We start from the raw sequence: 21094 nt of genomic DNA on the forward strand, positions 1-21094 counted from the left end.
AAGGATGGCCAGGACAAAAATGACACCCCATCCATTGGGGGCCACTTGAGTAGGAGCCAAACCAGTTCGGTTTAGGAACTCCTGAGCAAAGGGGTGAAGAGGAAGTCTGAGGCCGTACTCAAACATTTTCAAGTAAAGATACACTACATAAATCAATTTTAAAATAATGTATAAAAACATTATAGGATATTAAAGTAACTAAGATAATTAATTTGTTTAATGTATTAAGATTACCCATTAAAAAATTAAGTTCATATTATCTATATCTATACTATATCTAAATGGGACTATGGAGGAGAATCTTTACCTTTCCATTTTGCCCCCAAACTTTTTAAGATATACCAAGTTTACCCTTCATTTATATTATATTTCTTCCATGTACCTCCTCTATGAGATGTTATTATTTGAATGAGGTGCCTGTTTAGAGAAGCAGTACGTTGAAGACGTATGACTGTTCTTCAACCATTTATAGAAGCAGTGCGTTCGTTGATGAAAAAGTATGAATGGTCTTCCTTTACAAACCATTTATAAAAGGAAATAGCGTAAATTAAAAACTCATATCTTCTTTCTCCCAAAATGTCTACAAAAATCTCTTCTTTTATCAAACAACTCATACATTTTCAAAATGAGTGGAAATTAAAAGTTTTTGTTCTTCGTAGGGAAAGTAGGCCAAAATCAAGATTTGCGAATACACAAATTAATTTTAGCCGATGAAGAGGTAAATTATAAAAATTGATGTGAATTCTGAGTGTTATCTTTTATAAATTTATGTGAATTATTGTACTGTTATCATATTCTGAGTATTGTTTATTATAAACTGACATGGGTGATTGTTGTTTTCTCTTTAATTATTATTTTTTGGATCCCTAGAAAATTATATTTAATATTTGTTTTTATCCCACTTATTGTTGTTTTTATAATCTGTTGGATTTTTTATTTTATGTTTATATATTCTTTTACCTAAGAGAGGAATAAGCATGACAATACACATGGCCAAGATACAAGCATCTTCCTTCTTGTTGAGATAAATTTAAGAATAGATAGAAAAATTGACTATATAACACACACCTTTTTTCTGATATTGCAATTTAGCATAGCAGTTGTAAGACAATGAATCTCTTCAAGAGACTATAAGTTCGTCTAAGTTGTTCCCATGATTTTGTCTATTTCGTCTATTTCGTCACTGAAAGACCGTTCATCTTCATTGGTCACGAAAGCTGAGATTTAAAAAAATGTATTTATTAATTTTAATTGTTGGATTTGTAAATTGATGTTAATGTTGTACGTACCTAATCATATTTTAAGTATGTGTTTCCTAGATTGATGTGGGTGGTTGCTGTTATCTTAACTACTTTTAGATTGTATGTTTATATTTTTTAATTGTGTAATAGTATCTGAATTCAAAAATCTATTTAATAGGTAGAGTATACAATTAGATATTCCTGTTATTTTTAACTTTTAGATTTTTTTAATTATTTTAATCTTTTTATGTAGATTATTTTAAATTATATATATTCATAATACCTTCCTGTTTTAATATTTAGTTAAGGTTCTTTTCAAGTTTAACTTAATATCCAGTTAATCTTTTTTCAAGTTTTAAAATATATTCATGTTATATTTTAGTATTAATTTTCCTATTCATCTTAATATATCTTTTTGATTGGTGTAGTTCTTATTTTATTTTTCTTGGTCGTGTGATTCTTTATCTCACATTTTTTAAATGATTTCATGGCAGTACACATTATCGAATTTCTTTCTCAAATTTCAATTCTTTAATTTCATTTTATTTTTATATTTAAAAGGTGTAGTATCATTTATATTTATCATTTTAAAATAAAAAAATGATATTTGATTTGTCAATTTTCAATTTTAAAAAGTAGCTAATGAGTAATAAACAGAATTTTATTTATTCCTATTATAATTTTCACTATCTAACAAATAATTTCATGGTTTTGATTTTTAGTTACATAATTTGATTTAATGTATCATGTCTTAGATTTGCTTATTTTTATATTTATAAAAATATTTTTAATTAAAAGTTGATAACCACATCTATTATTTCAAATGTATATCATATTCAATGTTTTCTACCCATCTTATTTTATTGTCTTATTTTTTAGTTGGAATATTGTATTGGATTTAGTTGTCATTCTTCTATACGTTAAATGTTAGAGATATTATATTAAAATATTTAAAACCACATGCATTGCACGTGATATTAACTAGTTACATAAAAAATATAGAATAAACATGCAATAGATTATACATGTTAAATGTCATTTTAAATATGAATTATTTTTTAAAAAATCAGAATAATAAAAGGGTGAGGTAATTTGAAAAGAAAATAATCTAAAGAACTTGAGAATGACTATATTGAAAATTTTCACAAATATAAACATCTCTAAAACATCGACTTGGTAGGAAACCATTCACAAAACAATTCACTAACCATAATTTAATTTCTATATAAAAGAGCTAAACCAAGTTAAAATTGAAAATATACAAAAGAAAGGTAGTTAATGAATGGGCATGCCAACCGTGCAAGGGAAGTCGAATCGAAAACCCATGCAATGTGGACTTGTAAAAAGGCTAAAGGGGTATGGGCTAAGTGGAGCTCGTCAACCCGTTTACTAGATACAACTTATTGATTTCATCTCTCTTTTTTGTTGGGTGGCAGAAGAATTGAATCACCATGAGCTAGAAGTCTTCGTCATTGCATTGTGGACTATGTCTAACAGAAGATCCATTCGACAAGCACTAAATTATGAGGGTTGCAAAGTAATCAATCAAAAAGCAAAACTAAAATTAAAATTAAATAAGAATATTTTCTTGATTTAATTCTAAATATAATAGACACGTCGTTAAATTAAATTAATATCTATCAGAATATAAGACAGTGATACATGTGTATTTCTTTACCTTCCCATACTGTATGGGTAAAGTAAAGCAAGACTAAATCCTGAAAAACCAAACTCAATCGGATATCAAGCGGGCACCAGAGACCTTAGAAGGTCGAAGCAGAATAGAAGAACCGAACCCAAGAACCAAGGACCAAACCAATTGATGGATCGATTGGTCGACTCTATCATTGTCCGAGCCGACCACTAAGTTGACCAGTCTCATGTTGGCTAAGCGACTTGGCCTTACTATGCAGCCAACCTGGTAGGATCAGAATATGCCTCGCAACCACCCTGGTTTGCTTTATTCAATAGTACCAATGCCATGCACAGTTGTAATTCTGATGTTTTATCGATGCTAAAGCTTCAATTGCGGGTAGCAACAATTCTTGCTCTCTCCCTAGTTGATGTTTTAGTACCGAAGCCCTAGCATCTTCCTATTAGTATGACTAATAAACTATGAGCATTTTGTTGGTAAATTTCAATAGCTCGCTCATCCAAATTCGACCCTACTTTGTTATTACTCTTCTGGACCTATTTCTTTTCAGACACAAGCATCCATTCCTTGCCCATACACATACACATCACCTCAACGAAAATATTATCATCACTTCATTTATGAATTTCGTAGTAATAGAAATACATGTCCTACCGCTATTTTCTTTGCTGCTAGTTTAGAGGTGTGCTGAAGCACCTTATGTTTTGTCCTAAGTTGCATTGAGAATAATGCAAGCTTTTAAGTTTGGGGGTGTGTGGGTTCCCCTCTGCTTTTAGCTTACCTTAACTTACACCTGGTAACTATGAATCTTCCTATAATTTAGCCTTAAAATATATATAAATCTCATCAAATTTTATTTTAAGAGGCTATGGGATCATGAAGGGCTTGTAGCCCATAGTTGAAAGTCCAAACCAGTAATAAAAGAGCTAATGGTTCAAGACAAGAGAAAGGGAATTTGAAAAAAGAGCCTCTAAGTGAATCAGATTTTTGGAAAGGAAAATAAGTGGATGCTAGAGCATAGGGAAATAACATCTTCTAGAATTAAAGCAAGACCTTAGTTACTCTCTTTTGTTGTCCAAGGTGAAGGTAGAATGAATGAGCTTTCAAATGTGTATGCATTGTGGGTGAACCAACTAGGTAGAGCTAAGTGCAAGATGTGGTGTATTGCATTTTCAGTACATTCATTTGGATTGCAAGGTGTAGTCTCGCTTGAGGACAAGCAATGTTTCAAGTTTGGGGTGTGATAACTCATCTAAATAAAGTTATTTCAATAGAAACTTTGGTTTATTTGAGCATAATTGTAAGTATCCTGGTCATAATATCGTGCTAAGTCAGGATTAAAATGGGAAATATGTAAAATCATCCTTTGGTCATTGCTTTGTAATCAATTCAAACATATGGCTTGGTTCTTGTTTTTTTTTTATCTTCTATGTTGGAGCATCATATTGGAGCAATGAGTAGTGATGCTACGACGACACTGATGCTGGAGCATCAAGTTGCAGGAACTTTAGGTCAGCGCAGTAACTTCTTTTTACACAGATGTTTATCCGATGTCTATACAGCTGATGTCTACTGCCCTCAAATTAAGGGATGATTTAGAAGTTGGAGATCCCTCAGCCGTCATCATCGATTCCAAGAGAATAATATCCAAAAAAAAAGGATCGAAAAGAGACAGAGAAAGAGATACCATTTTTGGCTACAAGTTGACGATAGACAGAAGAATACCCACTAGTTTTCGGTATAACCTAAAGTTAGGTGAATCAGTTGTTCTTTGTTGCTTTCACGATAATTGGTAGTTTAGACTCTTTTCTTTTCTATTTTTCTCCATCTCTATGAGCCAAATTCCATTTCGGCAGAGATTGTAAGCTTAATCTGTGAAAAATAGTACCGCAGTACGAATTCTTAGCTGTTAAGTAGAGTTTGTCTTGATTCTTTCACCTCTCTAAACTTGTTGGCCACCATTTTCATATTGTTAGCTCTTATATGATTTAGAAAAATATATGAGGTACTTGTTTGGCTCTACTTGTTAGTCTACACTTCTAGCTAGATTGTGAATGTGCTTTAGAATAAGATTCACCTAACTTTACTTGTAAACTATTTTGTATGTGCGATTCTAGCAACAGAAGTTGTGAAGAATTGTATCTGGGTGTTCTAGAAGGAAACTGAGTCTATTTGAGCAGCAACAAGAATTCGATACTAGAGCATCTGTCGGGATCAATACTTATAAGTGAAATCAATCTTTCCCGTTCCCATTTTACTGTTACAAGTTCCCTCTACGATCACATCTTGTGCTTCTACATTACATGTTTTCAGCTTTTTTTTCTTATCAATTATGTTTCATTTAGTCGTTTGTTTATTTTTTTTTTCTATTTTTCATTGAGCTAATATTTTAGGTTTTGAGTTTGTTACATTGGTATTCTTGAGTGCGTATTGAAGTATTAGTCTCAATCCCTGTGGATTTCGATCTTGTTTTCATACTACAACTGATTTTTTTGTGTATATTTGCAATGATTTTTCATAGAGTTGAGTGAAGGTAACAGTAAACCATTCTGATTATGTCGTCAACCTCTTTCTCAGTGTTGCAACGTCATCGCGACGCGGAGCGGCCGATATCATCACCTGAAGGGTCTCTTTCGAGATAAGGGTTTGGAGTCGCCACCAATCATCTACAAGGTGTGATTGGTCACCTATTTAAAAAACTTGGTCTGCGAAAAACAGATTTTTTGTTCGGGAGTTGACTGAGCGTAGGGAAGGTGTTAACACCCTACTACACCCGTAAAAAACGGTACCACGTTTTATCATAAATTATCCTATTATTTTATTTGGTCCAAAAAAAGTATTTTTGTGTTTTGATTGAAATGTCCCACATTATATTAATTCACACTTTGTTATAAGATATGAGTGGCATGGGGCCATTAGAAAAATTAATAGGTATGAGTGGCATGGGGCCATTAGAAAAATTAAGCACGAGAATATTGGAGAATTCCAATCTCCATCATTGGAGTTTTTGAAATAATTATTTAAAAAGAACAATGATAAAAAATTGTAAAAAAAAAAAAAAAAAACTTAAATGGAAGCATGCAAGAACTTGAAATCAGGCCACAAATGTAAATATCCAAGTGCATTGCCAATCTACCAACACCTTAGGTTACAAAATAAGTTTCTTTTTTAAAAATACAAACTTTTTATATTTATAATTTTGTTTAAAAAACGAAAATTTTTTATTTAAAAAAGAAAAGAAATCTTTTATTTAAAATAATTATTTAGTAAAAACAATGATTAAAAAATGAAATAAAAAAATTTTATTTTAGGTAAGCGAAGACTCAAACTTAGGTCATATATGTCAATACTCAAGTGCATTGCCAACGTGACATCGCCTTACGATACAAGTTATGCTCCTTTTCAAAATACAATTTTTGAATTTTTGAATTTTATTTAAAAAAAGAAAAAAAGCATGAACGAAAATTAAAAAAAAAAAAAAGATTTGAAACTCATTTAAAAAAAAATCTCATATTTAAAGCTAAACTTATTTTTAATATCTTATTCGAAATTTTCAAATTTTAAATAACAAATCTTTCACAAACAAACTTTATATTTGAGATTTATTAACTTTAAAACAAAATTTATTTAAAAAAGAATCAATTTCCTTTATTTTAAAAGAGATGGAGGAACCGATTATAAAAAAAATCAAAAAAATCAAAAGAGGAAATGCGAGACCAAATAGAAAGAGACAGAGAGGACGTGAATTGAGGCTGTCGTTAGACCATCACGGAGAATCTCTATTTCTCTGTTAAATTAGGTGAAAACTCAATAATCTATCCCACTAAAACTTGTCTATTCTATTGCAAAATTAGGGATTCATGCTCTCACACATCCCCAATTTGTCATCCATTTACGACAAAAAAAAAAAAATTCATAGTTGACTGATGTAATCGAAATAGGGTGGGATGATTGAACTTACCATGGATAGATTGGAATTTGGGGAGATTTCCACAATGAGAGTGAAGTAAAGTCAGATTTGACACCTAGGAAAATTCTCGGAGTTGTGTGATGCGCAAGGAAATTTGAATTTTTAAAGCGAATTTCTATGAGATTGTGCTGCCACCTGCTCTCAAAGGTGTGTTCTCTGTGTGTCATCCCTTTTTGTGCTGAAGAAACCTCTTTAAATACCATAAAGTGGTAACGGTAACTTAGCATAGTTAAATAGATACTAGAGAGAAATAAGGAGAAAAAGAAGCAAGAAGAAGAGTCATGCGTTGGATTTTGACGAAGGAAAAATGGAAAAACAGAATCGATATTTTAAAAACAAATAATTTATTTAAAACAAAATCACTTTTTAACTTAAACAATTTTTTGTAATTTAATTTAATTAAAACTTTACCTTGAAACTTTATGTTATTTTTAACTAAAGCAATTATATTAAAACCTATGTTATGATTATTCAAACAATTAAAAATTAAACTTAATAAAAAAATAATAATATTAAAATTGAGCCAGACCAAATAAGGTGTCTACAGCTTGCCCCCTTTGTGTATCCTTGCAGAACTAAAAAGGTATACAAAGGCAAAAAGACAAAGTATTGGGAAGGCGAAAAATTTATTCAAATAAGGTAAGATAGAGATGGACTCAACTTGGCACAAGGTGGGATCTCAAAATGCAAAGGATTTGTACTTGATACAGACCTTAACATCGATCTTGAATCGGGTTCCATTTAACCAACGTGATAAGTGCAATTGACCTGACTTGACACAGGCTTCGACCTCGATCTTAGATCGGGTTCAATTTAATCGAAGGATAAAAATGCAATGTACCTGACTTTAAAACATGCTTCGACCTCGACTTGATCGGGTTCAACTTAACCGAAAGATATAATGTAATGGACCTAGCTTTAACACAGTTTTCAACCTCGACTTGGATCGGGTTCGATTTAACCGAAGGTAATAATGCAACAGACCTGACTTTAACACAAGCTTCGTCCTCGACTTGGATCGGATTCGATTCAATCGAATGATAAAATGCAACGGACCTGGCTTTAACACATGCTTCGACCTCGACTCGGTTCGATTCTGTTTGCTATCAATGCTTTCTTCATTGCTAACTTTCCATATTCCATTTTGGTTCAAACATTTCCAATTATTTCTCTTATTTATGGTGATGTTTATCTCTTAATTAAATAGTTTATCAATTATCTCTCTTATTTATCGTGACCCACTTTTTTTTCTTTCTTTTGGTTGAGAAAAATAAAATAACATTTTAAATTTAGTTGGGTCTTTTATTAGTTTAAATGGTAAGAGATTTTTCTTTTTTTGAAAGAATAGGAGAATTTAAATATTATTTTATTATATAATAATTTGTGTTTAAAATATTATTTTACAATTAGCAAATAAAAATTATATATATCAAAGTTAAATTTAGTTTTATCTTTTATTATTTATTAGTTTAAACCGCAATTAAAAACATTTAAAAGGTACAACGATTCGATTTTAATCATCAATTAATATTTGTGCAGATTTAAGGCTTTTTCATTTTTCTTTCCTTCAAATTTCAAGTTCATCAAATAGAAATATTTCTGTAACATCTCTTCTAATTTTTCGATTAAATTATGTTTTCAATTGTTGCAATCTACCATTTATGTCAATGTTAATTTTTATACATTAGCTTATAATAATAATTCTCCTAAATAAATTTCTTAAAATAGTAATTAATTGTGCTAAACAAATTAATTAATTAATTAATTAATTATCAATCCTAACAATTCTTTGAAATAGGAAAGAAGTTGTTATTTGATTTATGAATAATTTAATGATTTTCAATAATAATAGTTAATAGAATTTCAAAAGTTCCAAAAGATTGTAACTTTTCCCCATGTACTAATATAAAAAGACATTTTATTCATCATTCTTTTCCAACATTCGATCTCCGTGTTTTTTTAGTTCTCCCTAATTTTATTGCTTTTAAAGTCTCTCTAATATTGAAAACAACTCAACGCATACTTGATACGTTCAAGTCGACACGAAATTTATATATCAAGACTATATTTCAATTTGTAAGTTTGAGTGGTTACAATGTTACTTTGATAAAGTTGAATAATGATGTTTGTCTATCTTCAACAACGGGTATATTAGTTATTATTTTTTTAATTCTTTTTTGTTACTATTGTATTTTTATTTATTTTACGATTACTATATTATTATGTGTTTTTATTTTGTATTTGTTGATATTTTTTGTTATAATAAGAATTATTATTTTTTTTTACAATATTATCATTATTTTATTAAATATTATATATGCAGACAATTTTTTTAGGTTTATTTCTTTATTCATCTTGTATTTGTTTTTATCTTTTCTCTCACGATTTGTTATTTTTAAGGTTTCTTAATTAGTGTAGTAAATCACATTTCAATTTTATTGTAATTTAGTGATCTTCAACACTGGTGATTGGTATATATATATATACAATATTAATCTTGGTTTTTTTTTTATTAAGAACAATTACATTAGTTTTTTTAAACACTTAAAAATAGGCAAAGAAAAAGATACCAACAGAAATATAACAGAAATATTGCTAGATTAAATATGTTTATGCAAAGGTCTGCACAACAATGCTTTACGAACCAAGCTCGAACCCGGTCCCCGGCTCGACCTGAACTCAAGAGTGGACCTGCACAAGAGGGTAAATACTCCGACGCTCAAGTCAGTATAGGTCGGACTCAGTATTTAGCTCGAGGTGAGATTCGATACCTGAGCGTGAAATGAGACCCTCTATTTATAGGTGGTGGATCCGACAGTACTCACGACCGGCGGTTACATGTTTTTTTTCTCATGTCGGATCTGTCGGGTTCCGAGCAGATCGACCCCCAATCAGGTCGAACTTCGACATGTATACTTAGCCTTTTTCCAATGGGCGAACCCGACCTCCTCGGCAGGTTCGAGGTGGACCTGGGATATTTTAATCCTTGAACATCAAGAAGCGTCCTCCACGTGTCCAAGGTATGTTTACCCCCAAACATTGGCCCCCTCTCTGTCAGGTTTGATCTCGACCTGGCAGAGAAGTTTATCCGAGTCGAATTTGGACACGTGGCGACTTCTAATTCGTAGAGAGAATATGACCATTTTGGAAGATGTTTCGATCTGCCAGGTTGTCGAAGTACTTAAGTATTCCGTCATTACGAATCTCGAGATGATCCTGGCCACTCGTTCATTACACGTGTACGACGTAGATGTTTTTCCGATTGGCTATAAATAGCTCCGAGACTTCAGGTCAAACTTTACGTTCCCTGAATTTTTGGAGTTCGATCTGAAACCAGCTCGAACCCGTCATAGGTCAGTCACTTTCCCTGTTTTAATCTTGTTTTCAAATTATAGTAGTTTTCCTGTCTTCCCCTTCCAGTAGTGATAGTCTAGGTAGTGCAGGTCGGACTATAAGCAGTTCGACCCCCAAACCAAGTGACTCTGGGGAGGATTTAACTCTTAGGTTAGAGTCCGAGCTGGAAGAGATAGAAAACTTTAGATTTTCGGACGATGGGGAGGATAGTGACACTTCCACCTCGGGCCAGGGTTTGGAATACCCTTCAAAAATGCCCGAGCACTATCTCGGACCCCTCCATAGGGGGTTTAAAATTCCGAACGACATTCTCCTTAGAATTCCGGAGGAAGGGAAAAGAGCTGACAACCCCCCAGAGGGGTGACCTTCTTTTTAAAAAAATTCAAATAAATATATTTTTTTAGAATAAAAATTCCATTGAAAATTCAATGTGTAATAAATCAAAATATAAATAAATATAAATGTAAGCGGAAAATATATAAAATTTTCATAAATTAATGCTCTCTTCTCTTCTATGATTCTATTGTTCGGGAAAATTAAAATCCAAAACTTAAAAGTCATAGATTGATTTCCCATTTCAATTCACGAGAATAATACCAAAGAAGCGGAAGTGTATTTTGATTCATAATTGAATGTTGTTGAGTGGTGGGTTTGATCTTTCAAGAATAAGAAAATGAGAGTGATCCAGATTTATCACAGCTATAGAAGAATTTCAATATTGGACTCAAGTTTCAACTGTACGAAGAAGAAGGCGTTTTCCTTTTCTCTCCCTGAAGAGATAAGAGAAGAATAGTTGTGATGATTCTGACTTGGGACCATAACCCCTCTATAATTGACCAAATAACTACTGGTCGGTTACAAGGTTTAAATATTTCCAATTTGGCCCCTCATCAATTTGAAAACTATTTTGTGGTATTTATACATTTTACCCATGGACAATTTATAATTACTTCCTTGTATCAAAATATACACATAATTGGGTCACTTCATTTGATTTAATTTAAATAGCAAAAATCACATTAAATGATTACATGTGTGACCCATATTATTAGAAATTCTAACATCCCACTAGGCCACATATGTAACCTAACAAATGTATTTGACCTTATGAGCTCCAAAAATTGATATTGTAAAACGGAGTAAACTTAATCAATCTTGTTCATTAGTTACATAAGTAAGGACCAAGAAGGTCTTTGTTGCAATTAAACGCAACTAAACCCATTAGTGATCACAAATACCAATATAACTAAATGACACATATCATCAAACCATGGATGCATAGCATGGAAATTATGTGAAATGTGATCTGTACATGCCTATTTCCAATGGGTCCTTCTTTACTTTAGTGAGATAAAAAAATACTTTAATTAAACGCGGCAAAGTTGAATGAACTTAATATCTACATTTTCTGATCAAAATAATTATCAAAACATACATAATATGTATATGTCCAAATAAAACATAGAACGATGCAAAACTCCCACTAATACATAATATCATGATGCAAAATAACACCCATATGAGTAGTATGCTCATGAAAGAGTTAGGGTGGTAATCCCTTTGTAAGCAGATCCGCTATCATGAAGTTCGTTTCAATGTGTTCTTTGGATATATGTCCACTTTGCACTCTTTACTTCACAATTAGGAACTTGATGTCTATATGTTTAGACTTAGATGAGCTCTTATATTGTTATTAGAATAAAGCATTGCTGACTTATTATCACAACAAATTTTGAGTGGTCTTTCAACACCCTCTAAAATTCGCAACTCTATGACAAAATTTTGTAGCCCATATTCCATGATTGGATGGCTCATAACATGCGACAAATTCTGCTACCATTGTGGAAGAAGTTATGAGTGTCTGTTTGGCACTCCTCCAAGATATAACTGTTGAGAATGTCAAAAGAAAAATGTATTTTACGTGCAATTTATTTTTAAAGTAAAGCAAAGTAACTATAGTTTTAAAAGTGGTAGGAGTATTCAAATACGTTTTAAATTTATTTATGAAATTAATTTTAAAGTTATAAAATGTTTTATTATTAATAACGTTCTTAATTAATTTTAATGTTATACATTAATTTCGTAAATTAAATACTGGTAACGTTTTTGTGCTTCCTTCCTTATTTATACCTCTCATGGGTTACTTGTAAGGGAAGGGGGAAAAATGACTACTCTATGGTATTTCACAAAAATATTCTAAGCTCAACTTTCGATTCCATTCCTCTCCGGCGAGTGCACGTCTGAATAGGAAGTTGTGTTAACCTTGGGGAGCAACCGGCAAGAAAACGATTTAGCACCATGATCGTGCCGAAATTGCTTTCAAGGCAGTGAGTTTCTTCCACGACACAAAAAAATTATTTTCATCTAAATTCTACTTTATTTCCAACAATAGCTCCACTAGCCAATGAGTAAATATAGCCTTGAAGTGGATCTTTTACTGTCTTGGCATCCAACATAATAAGAGTCGAAGTACCCAATGATCTCTAACTGATCCGATCTCTTATACCTGATCATATAATCTTTCGTCCTTTGCAAATACCTCATAACCCGTTTTGTTGCTATCCAATGATCCATACCAGGGTTACTCAAGTATCATTCCAACAATGTACCCAATATCCAGACGCGTACATACTTGAGCATACATCAGACTCCTTACTGCAGATGAATAAGGAATCTTGTCCATTTCTTTAACTTCAAGATTGTTTTTAGGGCATTGACTAAGAGAGAATCTATCTCCTTTAGCAATAGGGGTGTCACCAGGTTTGCAATCTTGCATGCAAAATCTTTTAAGTATCTTATCAATATAGCTTCTTTGTGATAATCCAAGAACACCTCGAGAACGATCTCGATGTATCTGGATTCCTAATACACAAGAAGCATCACCAAGATCTTTCATTTCAAAATTTATAGATAAAAATTTCTTGGTGACGTGAAGCATATATGTATCATTAGTGGCAAGCAAGATGTCATCGACATACAAAACTAGAAATATATACTTACTCCCACTGAACTTGTGATATACACAATCATCAACAATATTAATCTCAAAACCAAATGAGATAATAATTTGATGAAATTTGTAATATCAGTGACAGGAAGCTTGTTTAAGTCCTTAAATGGATTTTGTTAATTTGCACACCAAATAATTTGGGTCTCTAATCATAAAATTTTCTGCAGGATTCAAACCTATGGCCGGCTCGCCCCTGACCTGCTGAGTTGGGTGGTTGTACAATATAAATTGTTTCATCAATATCACCATGCGACAAGTTCCCAAACTTTATTGTCTTGCATAGATTTGTACTCCTCATTCATGGCTTCAATAAACTTTTGAGAATTTAAATCCTGCATGGCTTGACAAAAGTTGATTGGATCATCTTCCATCATTCCACTAGTATCCTCATGTTATTGGAGAAAGACAATGAAATCATTTGGAATAACACTTTTTCTTCCTTTAATGGATCGCCTTAAAGGAATTTGTTCTTGAGGTTGTTGAGTTTGCTCCTGATGAACAATTACTTCATCATGAATAAGTGTTTGTTCAATATTCTTTGGTTGAGGATCCTAATATGTTTCTTCTTCAATGACAGGTATAGGAATCTATACCCTGTAAAAAACATTCATATGAATGACATTCAATTCCTCGTCGCAAAAAACAATGTCTTTGACTTTATTTCTCCCCAAACTCAACATTCTAAAAAATATTGCAGTTCCAATTTCAAAAATTTTCTTAAGTGCGGGATCATAAAATTTAAATACCCCTTTGATCTCTCTGTATAACCAATAAAGTAGCTGCTAATTGTTTTGGATTCAACCTTTTTTTTTTCATGTGGCCTATGATAACTCTCCAAAAGAGAGTTATTTGTGCAAGAATTCCATATAAATTAGCTAAGGATAGCCACACTAACACCCATTCTACATCGATTTTGTGCAAATAATGCTTTACATTCATTAACATCTTTACCTTAGTAGACAATGCTGAGAGTTATGAAGAATGACCTAATTTTGAATGTTTTGTTGCAGCATTGTTGATGCTACAACATCGAAATAAAAAAGGTAGAAAAAGACAGAGTTGATAGTGACATATTTTTACCCGAGAATTTACTACAATAATACGTAGATTCACCTTAAAATGGCTGGACCCCGTTTTATCCATTTTGGTTGCCCTAAAATTGAGGATGGGTATAAAAACAACATTTCAAGGTTGTCTCCATTCATTCTTCATAAAACCCTAGAGAGAACAAGACAAGAGAAGAGGGAAGAAAGCTCCAAAGAAACCGTTGAAGAAGACAACAGAGAGAGAAAGGCTGTTATTATTCTTCATTTTCTTCTTTTGTACACTTTAGTACACATGTTTTGTATTTTCTTCTTCCTTTTTCTTGTATGACATTTTGTAGCTAAGTTTATTGTAAGGGGGAGGACGTTGTGAACTTGTTCTTGGGCTATAAACCTTGTTTCAGTTTTTAATGATGATATATATACTGAGTTGAAGTTGTTTTTAACGTTTGATTTTCAATGTGCTTGGCCAACATATTGGAATACCTCTTTATTAGCTCTTGGAAAATTGTAATAAAGAGTGTTTGGCTTTAACTCGTGTAGATCTACTTGAGTTTAGAGTGTGGATACTTAGGAATAAGGCTCACCTAGTAAGGCTATAAACTATGTTGATATGCTGTCATGTTTATCTAAAAATGTAATAGCAGAAAATTAAGGAAATCTGGGAAGATTCCATCTCTGTTTGGCTAGTATATTACATCGTTAGTGCTATAGCATTGTTTACGTGAGCCCAAAAGAAATCACATAAACTCTTCCCCTTTACCCTTGTTACATCAGTAGTTAAACCCCATTAAAGCCCATTTTGCTCTATAATCAGATTGATTTTAATTGTTTTCTTTACTTGTTTTCTTACTCAGTGAATGTTTTTGTGCACTATTTCGTTTTAGTTTTACAGGCTACCTTATTAAACATATTTTTGTTAAGTTTATTTGTTTTCTTAAGTAAACATTGAAGTGTTTAGTTATCAATCCATGTGGATACGATCTTTTTATCACTTGCTACAACGGTTGTGTACACTTGCACAAAAGGTTCTAAACCGTCCCAACAATCTATAAGGACTAGCCCGACCTAGACATCCCCAAATACGAAAATGTTTTAGACTTGGGTTCTTTCCAGTCCAAAGCTCATAAAGAGTCTTTTCAACTACTTTAGTTGGTACTCTATTAAGAATATAAGTTGTTGCTTTAAGTACTTCTCCCTATAGTGACTCTGGTAAGATAGAATCACTAACCATACTTCTTAACATATCTTTAAGAGTACAGTTTCACCTGTCAGCCACACCATTCATTCTAGGAGAATGTGGTAAGGTGTATTGGGGATAATTCCACATTGCTCAAAGTATCGAGCAAACGGTCTTGGGCGTTGTTCACCTCAATCGTCATATCTACCATAATATTCATGCCACGATCAGATCTAACGCTCTTAACTAATTTGTTAAGTTTTTTCTCAACTCCAACCTTAAATTTTTTGAACACGTCTAACGATTGTGTTTTGTCATGAATTAAAAATAGGTACCCGTATATAGAGTAATTGTCTAAGAATGATATGACGTATTGTTTGACCATTCCATGAAGCTGTAGAAAATGGTCTACAAATATCTGTATGAATTAATTCTAAGACGTCTATAGCTCTATGGGCACTTGAATTCTTTATTTTGGTTTGTTTTCCCTTGATGCATTCAATACAAATTTCAAAGTCTGTAAAGTCAAGGGAACATAAAATATCATTAGAGACAAGATGTTTAACTTTAGATTTGGAGATGTGACCTGATAACTCTCCAAAAGAGAGTTATTCTGGTGATTATTTGGGTGAAAATATGCATGAAAATGTCAAAGTGTGTTGGTTTTAGGTCGTAAATAGCATGAATAGTGTTAAAATGTGAATTCTTAGCTAAATATCCTAAGTCTTGAGAGCTTTGGCAAAAAACAGCATAAACTCTCGTATTTTTGGTTCATTTGCACAGGTTTGTAAAGAAAAGCTAAAGTAGGAAGAAAGTGCTGAACTAGAGAAGAGTAGTCAGGGTATTTTCAAGACAGAGCATGTGAAAACTGGAGCAAAGTGGTGCTAGAGCATGGAGTTACTGCACAGTTAAGCCAAAACACGGGATTTACCCATGTCCGTACAAACTCCAGCCGGGTGCCCTAAAAAGGGAACCCAATATTTAAAGGATGTTTTGCCCTAGCCGACAAACACACAGATCCCATAGACAAAATTTGAGAGCTGAAAAGACAAGATGAGGGAATATCTCCATTTTCGAGGGCAATAGCTGATGACAGAAAGAAGAGGTTCACCTACTTCAACGAGCTGTCTGCTTCTTCTTCTATGCTTCTTTTTGTTGCTTCCCTGAAATGGGTTGTACTATCCTTTCTTCCATTTTGTTTTCTTCGCCCATTATGAGCTAAACCTCATCTTGGGGGTATTTACATGCTGTAACTAACTTGATATTGAACCTCTGGCTGCTACATCTATTTTTAAATAAAGCTATTTTGTATTTCTACAATCTTTCGCGACATTGTTGGCCACTCTATCATGTTTGCTAGCTTCTATATTGACCCGAGAGGGCTTATGGGTGCTGATTTGCTTTATTTGTTATTAACGCTTTTTTATAGCTTTAGAGATACTCAAGAATGTGGTCCCCTAATCATGCCTAGAGCTTGTGTTTATTGCTTCGGTATTTAGCAACGGAAGTTGTACTTACTCATGTTTAGGGTGTCTCGGAAGGGAACTGAGTCGAGCTGAACATTAATAGATGTTAGTAAGCGAGAGGGTAGGTTGATAACCTGTGAAAGTATACTGAATATCCCCCGCCTTTTCCATATCTGTTAACCCTTCATTATCGCTTTATGTGCTAGAGCTTTTTCTTGTTGACAGCTTCGAAAATCGTGTCTGTTGCAAGCGTCTGTTGTCTTGTTGTTATTTTATTTTTTTTAGATAATTTCCGTACACCGAACTCTTTATATTTTTATTTGTTGGTATGTACACGTATAGTTAAAATATTATACAAAAATCCTTGTGGATACGACCTCATTACATACTACAACCGACGATTTCGTGTATACTTGCACGTGTTGTCAGTACAGTTGTGTGGATGCAACATGACCCAAATGCTTGTGCCATAAAAAAATTGAATTTTCTCGACTTCTTTTACGTTTTGAACCACAAGATTCCGAATGCAGATTCATTGTAGAACGCAATTGTGTCAAGCATATATAAATTATCAAGGGCATTAAGATAACCGATTCCAACATTATTGGAATTTAATGACACGGTAAACATATTGTTTCCAAATGAACAATTAAAACCAAATTTGTCCAATAAAGAAATTGAAACCAAATTCCACTGAAAATATGGAACAACAAAAGTGTCATATAAATCCAAATAGAAATCAATTGATAATAATAATCTAAAATGCCCTATTGCCTCCACTACTACCGATTTGCCATCACCTACAAAGATGTGTCTTTCAACATCAGTTGGCTTTCGGTAATCCAGGCAACTCTGCATGGAAACAATGCACAAGAGCCTAACCACTATGTGTTTCTAGGCAATGAAGTCAAATTGACTTCAGAACATATCAAAGTAAGAGATTTACCTTCCTTTTTACGCCAAGCATGATACATAGTACATTCCTTCTTTGAATGTCCAAAGTTTTCCACAAAAGAAACAACCTTTGATATCTTATTGTTGTTGTTTTATAGGAGCTGGACCTTTAGCAACTTCATATTTCTTTTTCCTTTTGGCATTTTTTTTGGAGGTGCTTGCTAGGTGAGCACTTTCTGTCCTATCTTGCTTTAATCTCTCTTCCTCTTGGACAGAATAAGAAATCAGTTTATTGAGAGTCCGTTAATCTTTTTGACAGTTATAACTGACTTTAAACTGATTATAGTATGCAGAAAGAGAGATTAAAACTAGATGCACGAGCAAACCATCAGATAGGTCAAGCTTAAGTGCTTTTAGTTTTGACGCCAAATGAGACATTTCCATAATGTACTCCACAATATTTTCTTTGCCTTTATATTTCATTTAAATCAAGCTTTGCAAGAGCATGCTCATTTCAGCCTTATCCTTTTTAGAAAAACGTTTTTATATTTCAGCTAAGAAATCTTTGGCATTAGTTATCCCTTCAGATATGACACCTCTAGATGCCTCCGGAATGCTGCACTTTATGATCATTAGACACATGCGGTTCAAGCGGACCCACTTCTAAAAAAGTCTCCTTTCATTGGGAGAACTATCAACCAGAGGAAAAGGAGGCTACTCTATCCTAAGTGTAAGGTCCAGATCCATGCAGTCCAAAATTATATGAATATTTTCTTTCCAATCTTTGAAGTTTGATCCATTAAGAATAGGTACACTGTTGAGGTTAGCAGATATTGAAGCAACATTTGCTGTTAAGAAAAGCAAAATTAAATATACAATAATGCTCACATTAGTAATGGTCAATAATGAAACAATTAACCATAATAATATAAAGCTCAAATAATTGTTAATCCCCTCACAAGATACCTAACACAACATCAACATCAAGTACTCTTTGGAGAATAATATTGACTGTAAGCGGTAATCTTGGTGTAGTGATCAAACATTGACAATAAGTGCACATCAAATTAACAAACCTATCTTTGAATCGGTTTATTATTCACATGCCTAAAAGCCATATAATTGTCACACATAAAGGCATAAAGGACTTATAATTGTCACACGTAAAGGCATAAGGACCTTATAATTAACCTCCTATTCAAGAAATTAAGGAATGATGGATTCCACAATAATAATTACAAAAGCAATTAAACAACAATTTTGGCATCAAATGAAACACATAATGATACCAAAATATAAAAGATTCAAAGAAGTCAATCTTGATTGGAACCAAATATAACTTGAACATTAAGGAAAATATCAAGATAGAAGATCAGAAATCCCTAATTTTGAAATAAATTTCAACGAAATTCTCAAGAAGTAACAATAGGAGGGCTCTAAACGAAATTCTCAAGAAGTAACAATAAGAGGACTCTAATACCACTTGTTGGGAAAATTAAAACCCAAAACTTAAAAGCCATAGATCGATTTCCCATTTCCATTCAAGAGAATAATATCGAAGAAGTAGAAGTGAACCTTGATACATAATTATTGAACGTTGTGGAGTGGTGAGTTTGATCTTCCAAGTCTAGAGAATCACGAATTAGCCTTATCGATTTGATGAATTTCAATAGTACGAAGAAGAAGACGTTTTCCTTTTCTCTCTCTGAAGGGATAAGAGAAGAATAGTCGTCATGATTATGACTTGGGGACCATAATCCCTCTGTAACCGACCAAATAACTACTGGTCGGTTACAAGGTTTAAACATTTCCAATTTGGCCTATCATCAATTGTAAACTATTTTGTGGTACCTATACATTTTACCCATAGACAAATTATAAATACGCCATTGTTGTTGGGTGTGTTGCCCTAAACTCATAGTTTGTATTTTGTAAAAACAAATGTCTATTTAATAAAGTTTTATTCAATAAATTTGTTGTTGAATCATAGCTTTGCATTATCCAAAATCTAATAAACTGAACATCCAAGGTTATTTGTGTTGTAATCGGGACAGTATATATACTGGGTATATAGTTGATATACGGGGTATATATTTGATATACCCCTGATATATGAATGGATAATGTCCCGTGAATAACCTAAAGGGTCTATAGTATATGGATAAGGCTGGGTACCTTATCCTGACAACACTATGGATACGGGCCGCTCTGTAAAGGTTACGGACGACTCGATCCAGGTCGTTCGTGTGGAGACATGCGAGTGGGGGTATCCTATACAATGAGTTTGTATAAGACCGGACCGCGAAATAGGCAATCTTTAGTTGTAACACCGTTAACTAATAGATTGCCATTTCTTAGGATGACCAGGCAACTCATTCTCAATCCTGAGTGAGTTATAGACTCCTGCCCGTGAGGGCTCGTCCTTTGATCTGTATGGGTGAAGTGGCCCGAGTCGCTGACTCAACATTCCTACCATTTTGGGGACGAGACCGAGTGGGGAGCTGGAAACATAACTTCACAAGATGAAATTCACTCCTCCCCGACTTTAGGGTAGTAGATGAGTGTTCCCTTAAATGCTGACTCCGGGACTTGAACAAGGGGCCCCACCCTCTCATTGGCCGAGAGGGACTTCCGGTTATTGGTTGGACCATAACCGGGTTGTTCATTAGAGGAGCAGTGGTGTTTAAGGAGTAAGATGTAACTCAAGGGTAAAACGGTAATTTGACCCAACTTGAGTTACGAACACTCGTGAAGGATTGACTCGTCATTAATGGTCATATATCCATGGACACGAAAACATTCTGCAGTGAGAAGAGTGCAACTGCGGGTCTTTAGTGGAATGACCCGTAGTTAACGAATCTAGATTAACTCGGTCAATGAGTTTGACCGATTAATCTTGCATCGTTGGAGCTTCGGATCTGTAGGTCCATTAGGTCCCCTTGCTAACTCATAACGGGTAAAACGAGGATCAAGTTTTTGGAAGAATTTAAATTGTTCAAATTACTTATGGGATTATATGTATATTGATACATTATAATATATAGTTAATTGTGAATTAAAACTATATATTATGAGAGATATTATTTGAATGAGATTCAAATAAAATTAATATGAATGAGATTCATATTAAAACTATATGTTAAAAATAATGTGCATAAGATGTACATTAAAACTATAGGTTATAGAGAGAAATGTTTTAGAATATGATTCTAATTTTATAATAAATAATTAAGTGTTAATTATTTATGTATATATATATTTATTAATTATTAATTGGATTAA

At 33.0% G+C, this 21094-nt stretch overlaps 1 pseudogene; it reads right to left on the minus strand.

Annotated features, from left to right (window-relative positions):
• Nucleotides 1-18063: 18063 nt before the first annotated feature.
• On the minus strand, nt 18064-18875 carry LOC148211473 (uncharacterized; annotated as a pseudogene).
• Nucleotides 18876-21094: the final 2219 nt, after the last annotated feature.

Source organism: Momordica charantia (assembly GCF_013281855.1).
Source record: "Momordica charantia cultivar OHB3-1 chromosome 5 unlocalized genomic scaffold, Mcharantia_2.0 BLBB01000005.1, whole genome shotgun sequence".
Taxonomy (NCBI): domain Eukaryota; kingdom Viridiplantae; phylum Streptophyta; class Magnoliopsida; order Cucurbitales; family Cucurbitaceae; genus Momordica; species Momordica charantia.